General features: G+C 37.2%; 1 non-coding gene across 1 annotated transcript; it reads right to left on the bottom strand.

Annotated features, from left to right (window-relative positions):
- Positions 1–1,411: 1,411 nt before the first annotated feature.
- On the bottom strand, positions 1,412–1,519 carry LOC112745720 (small nucleolar RNA R71). Its single transcript, XR_003173633.1, has one exon. It is a non-coding gene; the product is annotated as a small nucleolar RNA R71 (small nucleolar RNA).
- Positions 1,520–15,979: the final 14,460 nt, after the last annotated feature.

Raw genomic sequence — 15,979 nt, 5'->3', positions numbered from 1 at the left:
TCAAATTTTCAATTTAAAAATTCTATCTTTTCAACTCTTTTTCAAAAATCAAATCTTTTTCATTTTTTTTCATATTTTCGAAAACTTTATGATTGATTTTCAAAATATTTTTCTTATTTTGTTCTATAATTTCAAAATATTTACTAACAATTAATGTGATTGATACAAAAATTTTAAGTTTGTTACTTGCCTATTAAGAAAGATTCAATCTTTAAAGCTTAAATCATATCTTTTTGTTTGTTGCTAGTCAAGTAATCAACTTTAATTTTCAAAATCAAAATCTTTTTTTTTTAAATTTCTTTTTCAAATCTTTTTCAATTATATCTTCTTCAATGTCAATCACATCTTTTTCAAAATCAATTTCAAAATCTTTTCTAACTTCTTCTCTAACTTCCTATCTTTTCAAAATTTGATTTTCAAATCTTTTTCAATTAATCACTTAACTTTTTGTTTGATTTTAAAAGTTTACTAATTCAATCATATCTTTTTTCAAAACTACCTAACTAATTCTATCTCTAATTTTTGAAAATCACCTTCATATTTTTCAAAATTCCTTTTTGAATTAACTAATTATTTTAAATTTAATTTAATTTAATTTAATTGTTCCGTTCTTAATTTTCAAATTTTTTATTTTAATTCTAATTTAAAAACAAAAATACTTTTATTTTATTTTATCTAATTTTTGAAAATTCTTCTCCCTCACCTCCTTCTATTTATTTATTTATTTACTAACACTCCTCTTCATCTAAGAATTCGAACCTACTCCTCACCCTTATGTTTGGATTCTCCTTCTTCTATTCATATCTTCTTCTGCTCACATAAAGGAATCTCTATCCTGTGACATAGAGGATTCTATATTTTCTGTTCTCTTCTTTTTCATATGAGCAGGAACAAGGACAAGAACATTCTTGTTGAAGCTGATCCTAAACCTGAAAGTACTTTAAAGAGGAAGATAAGGGAAGCTAAAGCACAACTCTCTGGAAAAAATCTGACAGAAATTTTTGAAAAAGAAGGAGACATGGCCGAAAATAATAACAATGCAAGGAAGATGCTTGGTGACTTTACTGCACCAAATTCCAATTTACATGGAAGAAGCATCTCCATCCCTACCATTGGAGCAAACAATTTTGAGCTGAAACCTCAATTAGTTTCTCTGATGCAACAGAATTGCAAGTTTTATGGACTTCCATCAGAAGATCCTTTTCAGTTTTTAACTGAATTCTTGCAAATCTGTGATACTGTTAAGACCAATGGGGTTGATCCCGAGGTCTACAAGCTTATGCTTTTCCCGTTTGCTGTGAGAGACAGAGCTAGAATATGGTTGGACTCTCAACCTAAAGACAGCCTGAACTCTTGGGATAAGCTGGTCACAGATTTCTTAGCAAAGTTCTTTCCTCCTCAAAAGCTTAGCAAGCTTAGAGTGGATGTTCAAACCTTCAGACAGAAGGAAGGCGAATCCCTCTATGAAGCTTGGGAGAGATACAAGGAACTGACCAAAAAGTGTTCTTCTGACATGCTTTCAGAATGGACCATCTTGGATATATTCTATGATGGTCTGTCTGAACTATCTAAGATGTCACTGGACCATTCTACAGGTGGATCCATTCACCTAAAGAAAACGCTTGCAGAAGCTTAAGAACTCATTGACATGGTTGCAAATAACCAGTTCATGTACACTTCTGAAAGGAATCCTATGAATAATGGGACACCTCAAAGGAAGGGAGTTCTTGAAATTGATACTCTGAATACCATCTTGGCTCAGAATAAAATATTGACTCAGCAAGTCAATATGATCTCTCAGAGTCTGAATGGATTGAAGGAATCATCCAACAGTACTAAAGAGGCATCTTCTGAAGAAGAAGCTTATGATCCTGAGAACCCTGCAATAGCAGAGGTGAATTACATGGGTGAACCCTATGGAAACACCTATAATTCCTCATGGAGAAATCATCCAAATTTCTCATGGAAGGATCAACAAAAGCCTCAACAAGGCTTTAATAATGGTGGAAGAAACAGGTTTAGCAATAGCAAACCTTTTCTATCATCCACTCAGCAACAGACAGAGAATTCTGAGCAAAACCATCTAGCTTAGCAAATATAGTCTCTGATCTATCTAACTGTAAGTTTCATGAATGAAACAAGGTCCTCCATTAGAAATCTGAAGGCACAAATGGACCAGCTGAGTAAAAGGGTCACTGAAACTTCTCCTAGTACTCTCCCAACCAATACGAAGAAAATCCAAAGAGAGAGTGCAAGGCCATTGATTTGACCATCATGGCCGAACCAACAAGGGAGGAGGAGAACATGAATCCTAGTGAGGAAGACCTCCTAGGACGCTCAGTGACCAATAAGGAGTTTTCCTTCGAGGAACCAAAGGAATCTGAGGCTCAATTAGAGACCATAGAGATTCTATTGAACCTCCTTCTGCCCTTCATGAGCTCTGATGAGAATTCTTCCTCTGAAGAGGATGAAGACATTACTGAAGAGTAAGTTGCTAAATACCTTGGTGCAATCATAAAGCTGAATGCCAAACTATTTGGTAATGAGACTTGGTAAGATGAACCTCCTTTGCTCACCAATAAACTAAATGCATTGGATAGGCAGAAATTACCTCAAAAGAAACAGGATCCTGACAAATTCTTAATACCCTATACCATAGGCACCATGACCTTTGAGAAGGCTCTGTGTGACCTAGGGTCAGGAATAAACTTAATGCCACTATCTGTAATGGAGAAACTAGGGATTTTTGAGGTGCAAGCTACTAGAATCTCATTAGAGATGGCAGACAACTCAAGAAAACAGGCTTATGGACAAGTAGAGGACGTGTTAGTAAAGGTTGAAGGCCTTTACATCCCTACTGATTTCATAATCCTAGACACTAGGAAGGAAGAGGATGAATCCATCATCCTTGGAAAACCCTTTCTAGCCACAGCAAGAGTTCTGATTGATGTGGACAGAGGAGAGTTGGTCCTTCAACTGAATGAAGACAACCTTGTGTTTAAAATTCAAGGATCTCCTTCTGTAACCATGGAGAGGAAGCATGAAAAGCTTCTCTCACTGAAGAGTTAACCAGAGCCCCCACAGTCAAACTCTAAGTTTGGTGTTGGGAGGCCACAATCAAACTCTAAGTTTGGTGTTGAACCCCCACATTCAAACTCTAAGTTTGGTGTTGGGAGGTTCCAACCTTGCTCTGATTATCTGTGAGGCTCCATGAGAGCTCACTGTCAAGCTATTGACATTAAAGAAGCGCTTGTTGGGAGGCAACCCAATGTTATTTAATCATATCTATTTTATTTTCTTTTTGTTATTTCGTGTTTTATTAGGTTGATGATCATGTGAAGTCACAAAAACTACTGAAAAATCAAAAACATAATGAAAAATAGCATTGAAAACAGCACACCCTGGAGGAGAGCAGTCTGGCGTTTAAACGCCAGAAACAAGCATTTGTCTGGCGTTTAATGCCAGAAACAGGCACCAAGCTGGCATTTAACGCCAGAAACAAGCATCTGCCTGGCGTTAAACGCCAGAAACAGGCTATATTTGGGCATTAAACGCCAGAAACAAGCTACATTTGGGCGTTTAACACCAGAAACAGGCAGCAGTCTGGCGTTAAACGCAAGGATAGCACAACAAGGGCATTTTACACGCCTAATTGGAGCAGGGATGTTAAGTCTTTGACCCCACTTGATCTGTGGACCCCACAGGATCCCCACATTTTCTTCTCTCCTCTTCACACCTTTTCATAACTCTCTTCCCCAAATACCCTTCACCAATCACCTCAATCACTCTTTCCCATCACCTCTTCACCACTCACATCCATCCTCTCTTCCCCATAAACCCCACCTACCTTCAAAATTCAAACTAATTTCCCTCCCAAACCCAACCCTAATGGCCGAACCCTAACCCTCTCCCCACTCCTATATAAACCCGTCATTCCTTCTTCATTTTCACACAACACAACCCTCTCTTCTTCTCTTTGGCCGAATACATCTTCTTCCCCCATCTCCTCCATTTTCTTCTTCTTCTACTACTTTCTTTCTTCTTTTGCTCGGGGACGAGCAAACATTTTAAGTTTGGTGTGGTAAAAGCATAGCTTTTTGTTTTTCCATAACCAATTATGGCACCTAAGGCCAGAAAAACCTCTAGAAAAAGGAAAGGGAAGGCAATTGCTTCCACCTCTGAGTCATGGGAGATGGAAAGATTCATCTCAAAGGTCCATCAAGACCACTTCTATGAAGTTGTGGCCAAGAAGAAAGTGATCCCTGAGGTTCCTTTTAAGCTCAAAAAGAATGAGTATCCGGAGATCCGACTTGAGATCCAAAGAAGAGGTTGGGAAGTTCTCACCAACCCCATTCAACAAGTCGGGATCTTAATGGTTCAAGAGTTCTATGCAAATGCATGGATCACTAGGAACCATGATCAAAGTGTGAATCCGAATCCAAAGAATTGGCTTACCATGGTTCGGGAGAAATACTTAGATTTTAGTCCGGAAAATGTAAGGCTGGCGTTCAACTTGCCAATGATGGAAGAGAATGCACGCCCCTACACAAGAAGGGTCAACTTTGATCAAAGGTTGGACTAAGTCCTCATAGACATATGTGAGGAAGGAGCTCAATTGAAAATTGACTCAAGAGGCAAGCCGGTTCAACTAAGAAGGCATGACCTCAAACTAGTGGCTAGGGGATGGTTAGAGTTCATTCAACGCTCAATCATTCCTACTAGTAACCGGTCTGAAGTTACTATAGACCGAGCCATCATGATCCATAGTATCATGATTGGAGAGGAGGTGGAAGTTCATGAGATTATACCTCAAGAACTTTACAAGGTGGCTGACAAGTCCTCCACTTGGGCAAGGTTAGCCTTTACTCACCTCATATGCCACCTCTGCAATTCGGCTGGAATTGACATAGAGGGAGACATCCTCATTGAAGAGGACAAGCCCATCACTAAGAAAAGGATGGAGCAAATAAGAGATCATGGACCTCAGCAAGAGCATGAGGAAATTCCCCACCATGAAATCCCTGAGATGCCTCAACTGATGCACTTTCCTCCACAAAACTATTGGGAGCAAATCAACACCTCCCTAGGAGAATTAAGTTCTAACATGGGACAACTAAGGATGGAGCACCAAGAGCATTCCATCATCCACCATGAAATTAGAGAAGATCAAAGAGCTACGAGGGAGGAGCAACAAAAGCAAGGAAGAAACATAGAGGAGCTCAAAAGCACCATTGGTTCTTCAAGAAGAGGAAGATGCCACCCTCACTAAGGTGGACCCGTTCCTTAATCTCCTTGTTCTTATTTTCCTGTTTTTCGTTTACTATGCTTTATGTTTATGTTTGTGTCTTATTACATGATCATTAGTATTTAAGTGTCTATGCCTTAAAGTTATGAATGTCCTATAAATCCATCACCCATCTTAAAGGAAAAATGCTTTAATTACAAAAGAACAAGAAGTACATGGTTTCAAATTCATCCTTGAAACTAGTTTAATTATTTTGATATGGTGACAATACTTTTTGTTTTCTGAATGAATGCTTGAACAATGCATATGTCTTTTGAAGTTGATGTTTATGAATGTTAAATATGTTGGCTCTTGAAAGAATGATGAAAAGGAGACATGTTATTTGATAATCTGAAAAATCATAAAAATGATTCTTGAAGCAAGAAAAAGAAGTGAATACAAAAGCTTGCAGAAAAAAAAAGAGAGAAAAGAAAAAAATGGCGAAAAAAGAAAAAGAAAAAGAAAAAGAAAAAGCAAGAGTAAAAAGCCAATAGCCCTTAAAACCAAAAGGCAAGGGTAAATAAAAAGGATCCAAGGCTTTGAGCATCAGTGGATAGGAGGGCTTAAAGGAATAAAATCTTGGCCTAAGCAGCTAAACCAAGTTGTCCCTAACCATGTGCTTGTGGCGTGAAGGTGTCAAGTGAAAACTTGAGACTGAGCGGTTAAAGTCGAGGTCCAAAGCAAAAGAAGAGTGTGCTTAAGAACCCTGGACACCTCTAATTGGGGACTTTAGCAAAGCTGAGTCACAATCTGAAAAGGTTCACCCAATTATGTGTCTGTGGCATTTATGTATCCGGTGGTAATACTGGAAAACAAAGTGCCTAGGGCCACGGCCAAGACTCATAAAGTAGTTGTGTTCAAGAATCAACATACTGAACTAGGAGAATCAATAACACTATCTGAATTCTGAGTTCCTATAGATGCCAATCATTCTGAACTTCAATGGATGAAGTGAGATGCCAAAACTATTCATGAGGCAAAAAGCTACAAGTCCCGCTCATCTGATTGGAGCTAAGTTTCATTGATATTTTGGAATTTATAGTATATTCTCTTCTTTTTATCCTACTTGATTTTCAGTTGCTTGGGGACAAGCAACAATTTAAGTTTGGTGTTGTGATGAGCGGATAATTTATACGCTTTTTGGCATTGTTTTTACATAGTTTTAAGTATAATTTAGTTAGTTTTTAGTACATTTTTATTAGTTTTTAAATAAAAATCACTTTCTGGACTTTACTATGAGTTTGTGTGTTTTTCTGTGATTTCAGGTATTTTTTGGCTGAAATTGAGGGACTTGAGGAAAAATCAGATTCAGAGGTTGAAGAAGGACTGCAGATGCTGCTGGATTCTGACCTCCCTGCACTCAAAGTGGATTTTCTAGAGCTACAGAACTCCAAATGGCGCGCTCTCAATTGTGTTGGAAAGTAGACATCCAGGTCTTTCCAGCAATATATAATAGTCCATACTTTGCCCGAGTTTAGGAGACGCAAACTGGCGTTCAACTCCAAGAGAAGCCTTTACACGTGTAAAGCTCAATGCTTAGCCCAAGCACACACCAAGTGGGCCCCGGAAGTGAATTTCTGTATCATTTACTCATTTCTGTAAACCCTAGTAACTAGTCTGATATAAATAGGACCTTTTACTATTGTATTAGACATCTTTTGTTCATCTTTTGTTCATCTTTGGATTATCCTTTGATCCTTGGATCACGTTTGGGGGCTGGCCATTCGGCCATGCCTGAACCTTCATCACTTATGTATTATCAACGGTAGAGTTTCTACACACTATAGATTAAGGTGTGGAGCTCTGCTATTCCTCATGAATTAATACAAAGTACTATTATTTTTCAATTCAATTCAAGCTTATTCCGATTCTAAGATATTCATTCGCACCTCAATATGAATGTGATGATCGTGACAGTCATCATCATTCCCAACCTATGAACGCGTGCCTGACAACCACTTCCGTTCTACCTTAGATTGAATGAGTATCTCTGGGATTCCTTAATCAGAATCTTCGTGGTATAAGTTAGAATACATGGACGGCCATTCTTGAGATCCGAAAAGTCTAAACCTTGTGTGTGGTATTCTGAGTAGGATCTGGGAAGGGATGGCTGCGATGAGCTTCAAACTCGCGAGTGCTGGGCGTAGTGACAGACGCACAAGGATCAATGGATCCTATTCCAGCATGATCGAGAAGCGACAGATGATTAGCCATGCAGTGACAGCGCATTGGACCATTTTCACTGAGAGGACAGGATGTAGCCATTGACAACGATGATGCCTAACATACAGCTTGCCATAGAAAGGAGTATGAATGATTGGATGACGACAACAGGAAAGCAGAGATTCAGGAGGAACGAACGCATCTCTATACGCTTATCTGAAATTCTCACCAATGAATTACATAAGTATCACTATCTTTATTTTATATTTTATTTATCTTTTAATTATTAAATCTCCATAATCAATTGAATCCGCCTGACTGAGATTTGCAAGATGACCATAGCTTGCTTCAAGCCGACAAACTCCGTGTGATCGACCCTTACTCACGTAAGGTTTATTACTTGGACGACCCAGTGCACTTGCTGGTTACTTATGCGAAGTTATGACAAAGAACTAAGATTATGAACGTGCGTATTGAGTTTTTAGTGTCGTTACCAAGGAATGGAACAGTCACAATTTCTGCGCACCACTATTCCAAGTAAATTCTCCAAGCTTTGATGGAGTTCTACACAAGCTCTGAGCTCCCAAAATTGATCCTCATATATTCCTGGGTCCCAAATCTCGTTTCTACACTCGTCTTGAAGTGGATCACCATTGTTCCAATCGAGTGACAGACAGTTTGAATTCTCTAGGCAATACCAAACTCTTCTTTTAGATCCAACCAAATGTTCACTAGCTCCACCCTTGCATCTAGCTCTTGAAGTATCGACCTTAATGAGCCTTGATTTGCAACTCCAACCACTAAACATCCTTCTCTTACGCTTAATGCCACAAAGCTTCCTAAGTTGGCCATCCGTTTCAAGAATACCGTACTCAAGTGGGATAGAAAGGCGAATAGAGATAAGTCTTACCCACTCAAATGATGTAGTAGACGGCAACCTAGGTAGAGAAGTCTCCAACGTTCTTAACAAAGCATGTTCAACTCCCATCCAACCCTTTCGAAGGACTTCTACTTCCACTTCATTCTCAGACTCAATCAAAGATGGCTCTTCATTTTCAAAGAGTTCATTTGTGGCTGTAGATTTATCACTAGGAGGACTTGATTCATGATCCTCATCACCAAGGGAACTTGCTTCTTGATCTATCCCATCCAAGTCTTTATAAGGAATATGCCATGGAGGTTGCGCACTGGCTTCCTTGACATCAATTTCAATCTTCTTGGAGGAATACTCTGCAACTCTAGATTCGCATGGAGGTTCAGCGTCTCCCAAGTCTTCAATCACATCTTCCTCTTCAACCATTACGGCTTCCTCCACTTGTTCAAATACAAAGTAATATTCCTTATTGTCCACCAAATTTTCTAGTGTCTCCATCATGCTACACTCTTCTAATGATTCTCCGCATGTAGCCATAGGAGTGCTTTGAGTATCCAAGCACAGAGAGGCTAAATTACCTACTACCTCAGTCAAGGTATCTATGAACTCTTGTGTCGTGCTTTGCATCTCTCTTTTCCCTTGAAGAAGAACACTTAGAGTGTCATTCATTGGGGATTGGGGTGGATATGAGGATGCATTATTTGGGAGAAAAGGTTCATGATATGAGGGTGGTTCATCATAATAAGGGTGTGGTGGTTCAACACTCTCCATCTTTTCCACTTGTTGCACAACACAATGTAATCCTTGGCTCTCAAGTTAAGATTCTTTAGCCATGAGAGCTTCGTGTGCTTTCCGGCTTCCCACTTGCTCTAATTGATGAAGGATTGCTTGAAATCGATCCAGTGTTTCCTTGAGACGATCCCTTGACTCTTGTTCCGCTTGGATAACTTGATTAGGATCATATGGCTCTTGGTTTGATAGATATGAACATGGTGTATATGGAGGTGGTAGTTCTGGGTATGGTTCATATGGTTCGTATGGTGGTTGGTGTGGTGGATAAGGGTTAGGGTGATATGGAGGTGAATGGTGGAAAGGGGCTTGTGAGTATGGTGGTTCAAAATTATGTTGAGGAAGGGGTACATAGATATTTTGTGGTGGGTGTTGATTGTCACGAAGAGGTCTACCATAATTATTGTCTTGGTACACATCATAGAATGGTTGTTGATAGTAACTTGGAGGTGGTTGTTGCCAAGAGGATTGATCAAATCCTTGTGGCTCCTCCCATCTTTGATTGTCCCATCCTTGATCCAAGCTTTCATTGTAATCTCCTCTTCCTACAACATGATTGTAACCAAACTCATAGGCAAAGGGGTGAGAATTCATAGTAGTAAGAGAAATAAAAACTAATAAAATTAATGAAAATAAACTCCTAAAACTAAAAACAGTAACAAAGAAACGAAAATGTAAAATTATTCACAATATTCACAATAAATTCTCGTTGCTAGTATGGAATTCACAATAAATTCTCGTTGCTAGTATAGTCTCTAAACCAACAAAGAATTATTTCATACAAAAATTTATTTGTCACAAGTAACAAACCCAATAAAAGTAATAACCGAAGTATTCAAATCTCGGGTCGTCTCTCAAGGAATTGCAGGAAGGTGTAGTTATTATTGGTTATGGAAAAGTATCTTTTTGGGGTTTTGAATAAGGAACAAGGAAAGTAAATTGCAAGAATTAAACTAATAGCTAATAAAGCTCTTGGCAAGGTATGAGAACTAGAAGTCCTATCCTTATTATCCTTATCAATTGTGATGAGAATTGTCCATTGCTCCCACTTAGTTAACCTCTAACTATGAAGGAAAGTCAAGTGGATAAATTAACCTGATTCTACAGTTCCTAGCTAAATCATGATGAAAGACTAGCTTTAATGGCATTCAAATCAATTAGCAACTTCTAATTATCAATCAACAAAAGACTTTGATAATTCAAGAGTCTCCAATTACTCAACAAAAGCCAAAAGGAGAAAAATATACTCTAACATCCTTTCAAACATTTAATCAAACACTTGGAAGGCACAACATAAAAATAGAGAAAAATAGCAAGGAATATTAAATCTAAACAACCAATTACAAGAATCAATGACAACAAATAAAGGAAGAAGCCATAAACATGAAATACCTCAAATTGCATTAAATAGAAAATCAAATCTAACATGAGAATTCCTAAACTAAAGTGGATAAATAAATAAATCACAAGGGAAATAGATAAACTAAAGTGCTAGAAATAATAAGAATAGAAGAAAACTAAATTAAAGCAAAGTAGAAATCTGAGATTAAGAAAGCTAAACCTAACATCCGAAAACCTAGAGAGAGGAGAGAGCTTCTCTCTTTAAAAACTACATCTAAAACTTAAAATTATGTGTATGAAAGTTGTATGAATGAATAAATGATTCCCCCCACTCTGCAGCCTCTATTCTGTGTTCTCGGGCTTGGAACTAGGCCAAAAAAGAGCCCAGAAATCGCTCCCAGCACTTTCTGTAATTTCTGCACGTGGCGCATGTCACACGTACGCGTAAGTCACGTGTACGCATCGCTTGGAAAAATTCCTTGTCACGCGTATGCATCGCTTGTCTTCTGTAGTAGTAACGCGTACGCGTCGCTGCTAACTTCTCAAAACTTCATTTTCTCGCGTTCCTTCCCCTTTTGCATGTTTCCTTTCCATCCTCTAAGCCATTCCTACCCTATAAAGCCTGAAAACACTTAACACACAGATCACGGCATCGAATGGTAATAAAGAGTAATTAAAATTGACAGTTTAAAGTCTCAGGAAACATGTTTTCAACTATATCAGAAAAATAGGAAGGATTTGTAAAACCATGCAAATTATATGAATAAGTGTGCAAAGACTTGATAAAAACCACTCAATTTAGCACAAGATAAACCATAAAATAGTGGTTTATCAATCTCCCAACACTTAAACATTAGCATGTCCTCCTGCTAAGCTCAAGAAAACCAAAAGAGTGAAGGCAGAATGGTGGAACTTATGTAATGCCACCTATTTAGGTGTGAGCCACCTACATGCATCATGCTATTCTAATTACTATATATATATATATATAAGCATACATGTGGTCAAATTGAGTCAAATCTCCAAGAAATCATACATGCACAATCAAGGGCTAAATCAATCTATCAAACACACATTCACAATTGAGTTGAGTTAATCGAAAGAGTTCACAAACTTGCAAGACAAGCAATGATCAAATATGGACATATGGAAATGAGTCATTGAACCCTCACTGGATTTGTATATGCACTCTAATCACTCAAGTGTTTGGGGTTAAACAACTCAAATCTCCTCTGGTCATGTGATGAGCGGATAATTTATACCCTTTTTAGCATTGTTTTGACATAGTTTTTAGTATGTTTTAGTTACTTTTTATTATATTTTTATTAGTTTTCATGCAAAAATCACATTTCTAGACTTTACTATGAGTTTGTGTATTTTTCTGTGATTTCAGGTATTTTCTGGCTGAAATTGAGGGATCTGAGCAAAAGTCTGATTCAGAGGCTGAGAAAGGACTGCAGATGCTATTGGATTCTAACCTTTCTGCACACGAAATAGATTTCCTTTCCTGGAGCTAAAGAAGCCCAATTAGCGCGCTCTCAATTGCGTTGGAAGGTAGACATCTTGGGCTTTCCAGAAATGTATAATAGTCCATACTTTGTCCGAGATTTCATGGCCTAAACTGGCGTCTAAATGCCCACCAGAGACCCTATTTTGGCGTAAAACGCCAAAACTAGCACCAGAACTGGAGTTAAATGCCCAAACTGGCACCCAAGCTGGCGTTTAACTCCAAGAATGGCCTATGCACGTGAAAGCTTCAATGCTCAGCCCAAGCACACACCAAGTGGACCCCAGAAGTGGATTTCTGCACTATCTGCACTCAGTTACTTATTTTCTGTAATTCCTAGTAACTAGTTTAGTATAAATAGCACTTTTTACTATTGTATTCACATCCTGGATCATTTTGGGAGGCTGGCCATTCGGCCATGCCTAGACCTTTTCCTCTTATGTATTTTCTACGGTGGAGTTTCTATACCTCATAGATTAAGGTGCGGAGCTCTGCTGTTCTTCATGAATTAATGCAAGTACCATTGTTTCTCTTTCAATTCATGCTTACTTCTTCTCCAAGATATACTCTCGTACTTAATTCAGTTAAGTCAGAATGAAGGGGTGACCCGTGACAATCACCCACTATCTTTGTTACTCACTTAGCCAAGATCCGCATGCCTGACAACCACAAGCGGTCTACATGATGTTCAATGTAGTCACTGGACGACAGTCGGAGTATATTCTCGTGGGTCTCTAATCCACGGACCGAGTCCAGGGGATTAGAACCTTCGTGGTATAGGCTAGAACCAATTGGCAACATTCTTGAGATCCGGAAAGTTTAAACCTTGGCTGTGGTATTCCGAGTAGGATCTGGGACGGCATGACTGTGACGAGCTTCAAACTCGCAAATGTTGGACGCAGTGACAGTATGCAAAAGGATAGAGAGATCCTATTCTGACGCTAGTGAGAACCGACAGATGATTAGCCATGCGGTAGCTGTACTTGGTATTTTTCATCCGAGACGAGAAATCTGACAGTTGATTAGCTGTGCAGAAACCGTACCTGGTATTTTTCATCCTAGAGGATCATACAGCTTGCCATGGAAGGGAGCATGCATGATTGGAAGAAGACAATAGGAAAGCAGAGGTTCAGAAGCAACAAAGCATCTCCAAACGCTTATTTGAAATTCCCACCAATGAATTACATAAGTATCTTATTTTATTTTATGTTTTATTTATCTTCTAATTATCAAAATCTCATAACCATTTGAATCCACCTGACTAAGATTTTCAGGATAACCATAGCTTGTTTCTAGCTGACAATCTCCGTGGGATCGACCCTTACTCACGTGAGGTATTACTTGGACGACCCAGTACACTTGCTGGTTAGTTGTGCAGAGTTGTGAAAAGTGTAATCACAATTTCGTGCACCAAATTTTTGGCGCCGTTACTGGGGATTGTTCGAGTTTGGACAACTGACAGTTCATCTTGTTGCTTAGATTGGGTAATTTTATTTTATATTTAAGCTTTTTATTTTTATTTTCGAAAAAAAATACAAAAAAATTTTAGTTTTCGAAAAATTCATAAAATATTGAAGAATGAATTCTAGAGTTTCATGAGATATGTTGAAGCCTGGCTGGCTGTTAAGCCATGTCTAATCTTTTGGACTGAGGTTTCCACTTATCATTGCAGGAGCCTTTAGATTCCTATCTATTTGGCTGTTGTATGTAATGCTCTGCTAAAGCTTGGCTGGCCATTCGGCCATGTCTAATTCTTTTGGACCGAAACTTTAGACTAACATTGCATGAATCCTGGAATTCTTATTAAAAATTTTGAATTTCTTTATTCTCTTTTTCCAAAATAATTTCGAAAAAAATACAAAAAAAATTAATAAAATCATAAAAACCAAAAAAAAATTTATGTTTCTTATTTGAGTCTTGTGTCAAATTTTATGTTTGGTGTCAATTGTATTTTTTTATTCTTCTTAGAATTTTTGAAAATTCATCATGTGTTCTTCTTTGATCTTCATGTTGTTCTTGATGATTTTCCTTGTTTGATCTTTAATTTTTCTTGTTTTGTGTTTTTTGTTGTTTTTCATATGCATTTTCGAATTCATAGTGTCTAAACATTAAAAATTTCTAAGTTTGGTGTCTTTCATGCCTTTCTTTTCTTAAAAATTTTCAAAAATATGTTCTTGATGTTCATCATGATCTTCAAAGTGTTCATGGTGTTCATCTTGACATTCAAAGTGTTCTTGCATGCATTATTTGTTTTGATATTAAATTTTTATGTTTTGTTTCATTTTGTTGTTTTTCTCTCTCCTCATTAAAATTCAAAAATAAAAAATAATATCTTTCCCTTATTCTACTCATAAATTTCGAATTTTTGAGTTGACTTGGTCAAAAATTTTTTAAAATTTAGTTGTTTCTTGTTAAGTCAAGTCAAAATTTCAATTTAAAAACTTTATCTTTTCAAATCCTTTTCAAAAATCAAATCTTTTTCATTTTTCTTCTTAATATTTTCGAATTTCTTAAATAAATTTTCAAAATCTTTTTCTTAACTTTATTTTATATTTTCGAAAACTTTACTAACAATTAATGTTTTGATTCAAAAATTTAAGTTTGTTACTTTTCTGTTAAGAAAGATTCAATCTTTAAATTCTAAAATCATATCTTTTAGTTTCTTGGTAGTCAAGTCATCAACTTTAATTTTAAAAATAAAATATTTTTAATTTCTTTTTCAAATCTTTTTCAAAATACATTTCAATCAAATCTTTTTAAAATTTTAATTTCAAAATTTTTTTCTAACTTCTTATCTTTTCAAAATTTATTTCCAAATCTTTTTCAATTAACCACTTGACTTGTTTGTTTTAATTTTAAAAAGTTTACTATTTCTTATCTTTTTCAAAACCACCTAACTACATTTCTATTTCTAATTTTCGAAAATCACTAACCACTTTTTCAAAATTCTTTTTAATTAACTAATTGTATTAAATTCTAATTTTAATTTATTTCCTTTCTTTAATTTCGAATTCTAACTTATAATTAAAATAAAAACAAAAATATTTTTCTTTTCTTTTAAGTAAAATTTGAATACACTCTCTCCCTCATCTCTTTCTATTTATTTATTTATTTATTTATTTACTAACATCCCTCTTCTTAAAATTCGAACCCTCTCCCTCTCTCTGTGTTCGAATTCCTCTTATTTTCTCTCTACCTCATTCTTCTATTCTTCCATTCTTTTACTCACATAAAGGAATCTCTATACTGTGACATAGATGATTCCTCTTCTCTCTCTGTTCTCTTCTTTTTCATATGAGTATGAACAAGGATAAGAACTTTCTTGTTGAAGCTGATCCTGAACCTGAAAAGACTCTGAAGAGGAAGCTAAGAGAAGCTAAAGCACAACACTCTGGAGAGGACCTTATAGAAATTTTCAAAAAAGAAGCAGACATGGTAGCCGAACCCAACAAGAATGGTGGAGATGCAAGGAAGATGCTTGGTGACTTTACTACACCAACTTCGGACTTCTATGGAAGAAGCATCTCAATTCCTACAATTGGAGCAAACAACTTCTGAGCTAGGATATGCTTGATGCTGCAGGTGCTGAAGGTGTTGCCGAGGATGTGGCTGCATCAGTAGAGGTAGTAATAGCAGGTAGTTTATGGCCTAGAGGTCCGAACCGCTTGCTGTCCGGAATAACCTTCTTGCAGTCGGCAAGCGGTGGTCTCTCATCCTCTAGCTCCCAAGGCACCTCAGCTCAGCGAGCCATCTGGGTGATCAGATAAGGAAATGGCAGGGTGCCTCGAACATGAACTCTAGCCATATACTTTCTAATGAACTGTGGAAGGTAGTTCCTTTCCTTCCATAACGCACCAAATAAGGATGATCATGGCAGCTAGTACTTCAGACTCGTGAGTACTAGGCATAACATAATTACTCAGTATTTGTTGCCACAGCCTAGCCTCATCATTGAGATAGATAATCTTTATACCCCGTGGAGTTAACTTTGACTTTCCCATAGCCCATGGAACATCAGGAT

This window comes from Arachis hypogaea, chromosome 14 (genome assembly GCF_003086295.3).
Source record: "Arachis hypogaea cultivar Tifrunner chromosome 14, arahy.Tifrunner.gnm2.J5K5, whole genome shotgun sequence".
In the NCBI taxonomy this organism is placed as follows: Eukaryota; Viridiplantae; Streptophyta; class Magnoliopsida; order Fabales; family Fabaceae; genus Arachis; species Arachis hypogaea.
This window is presented reverse-complemented; position numbering and strand designations above follow the sequence as displayed.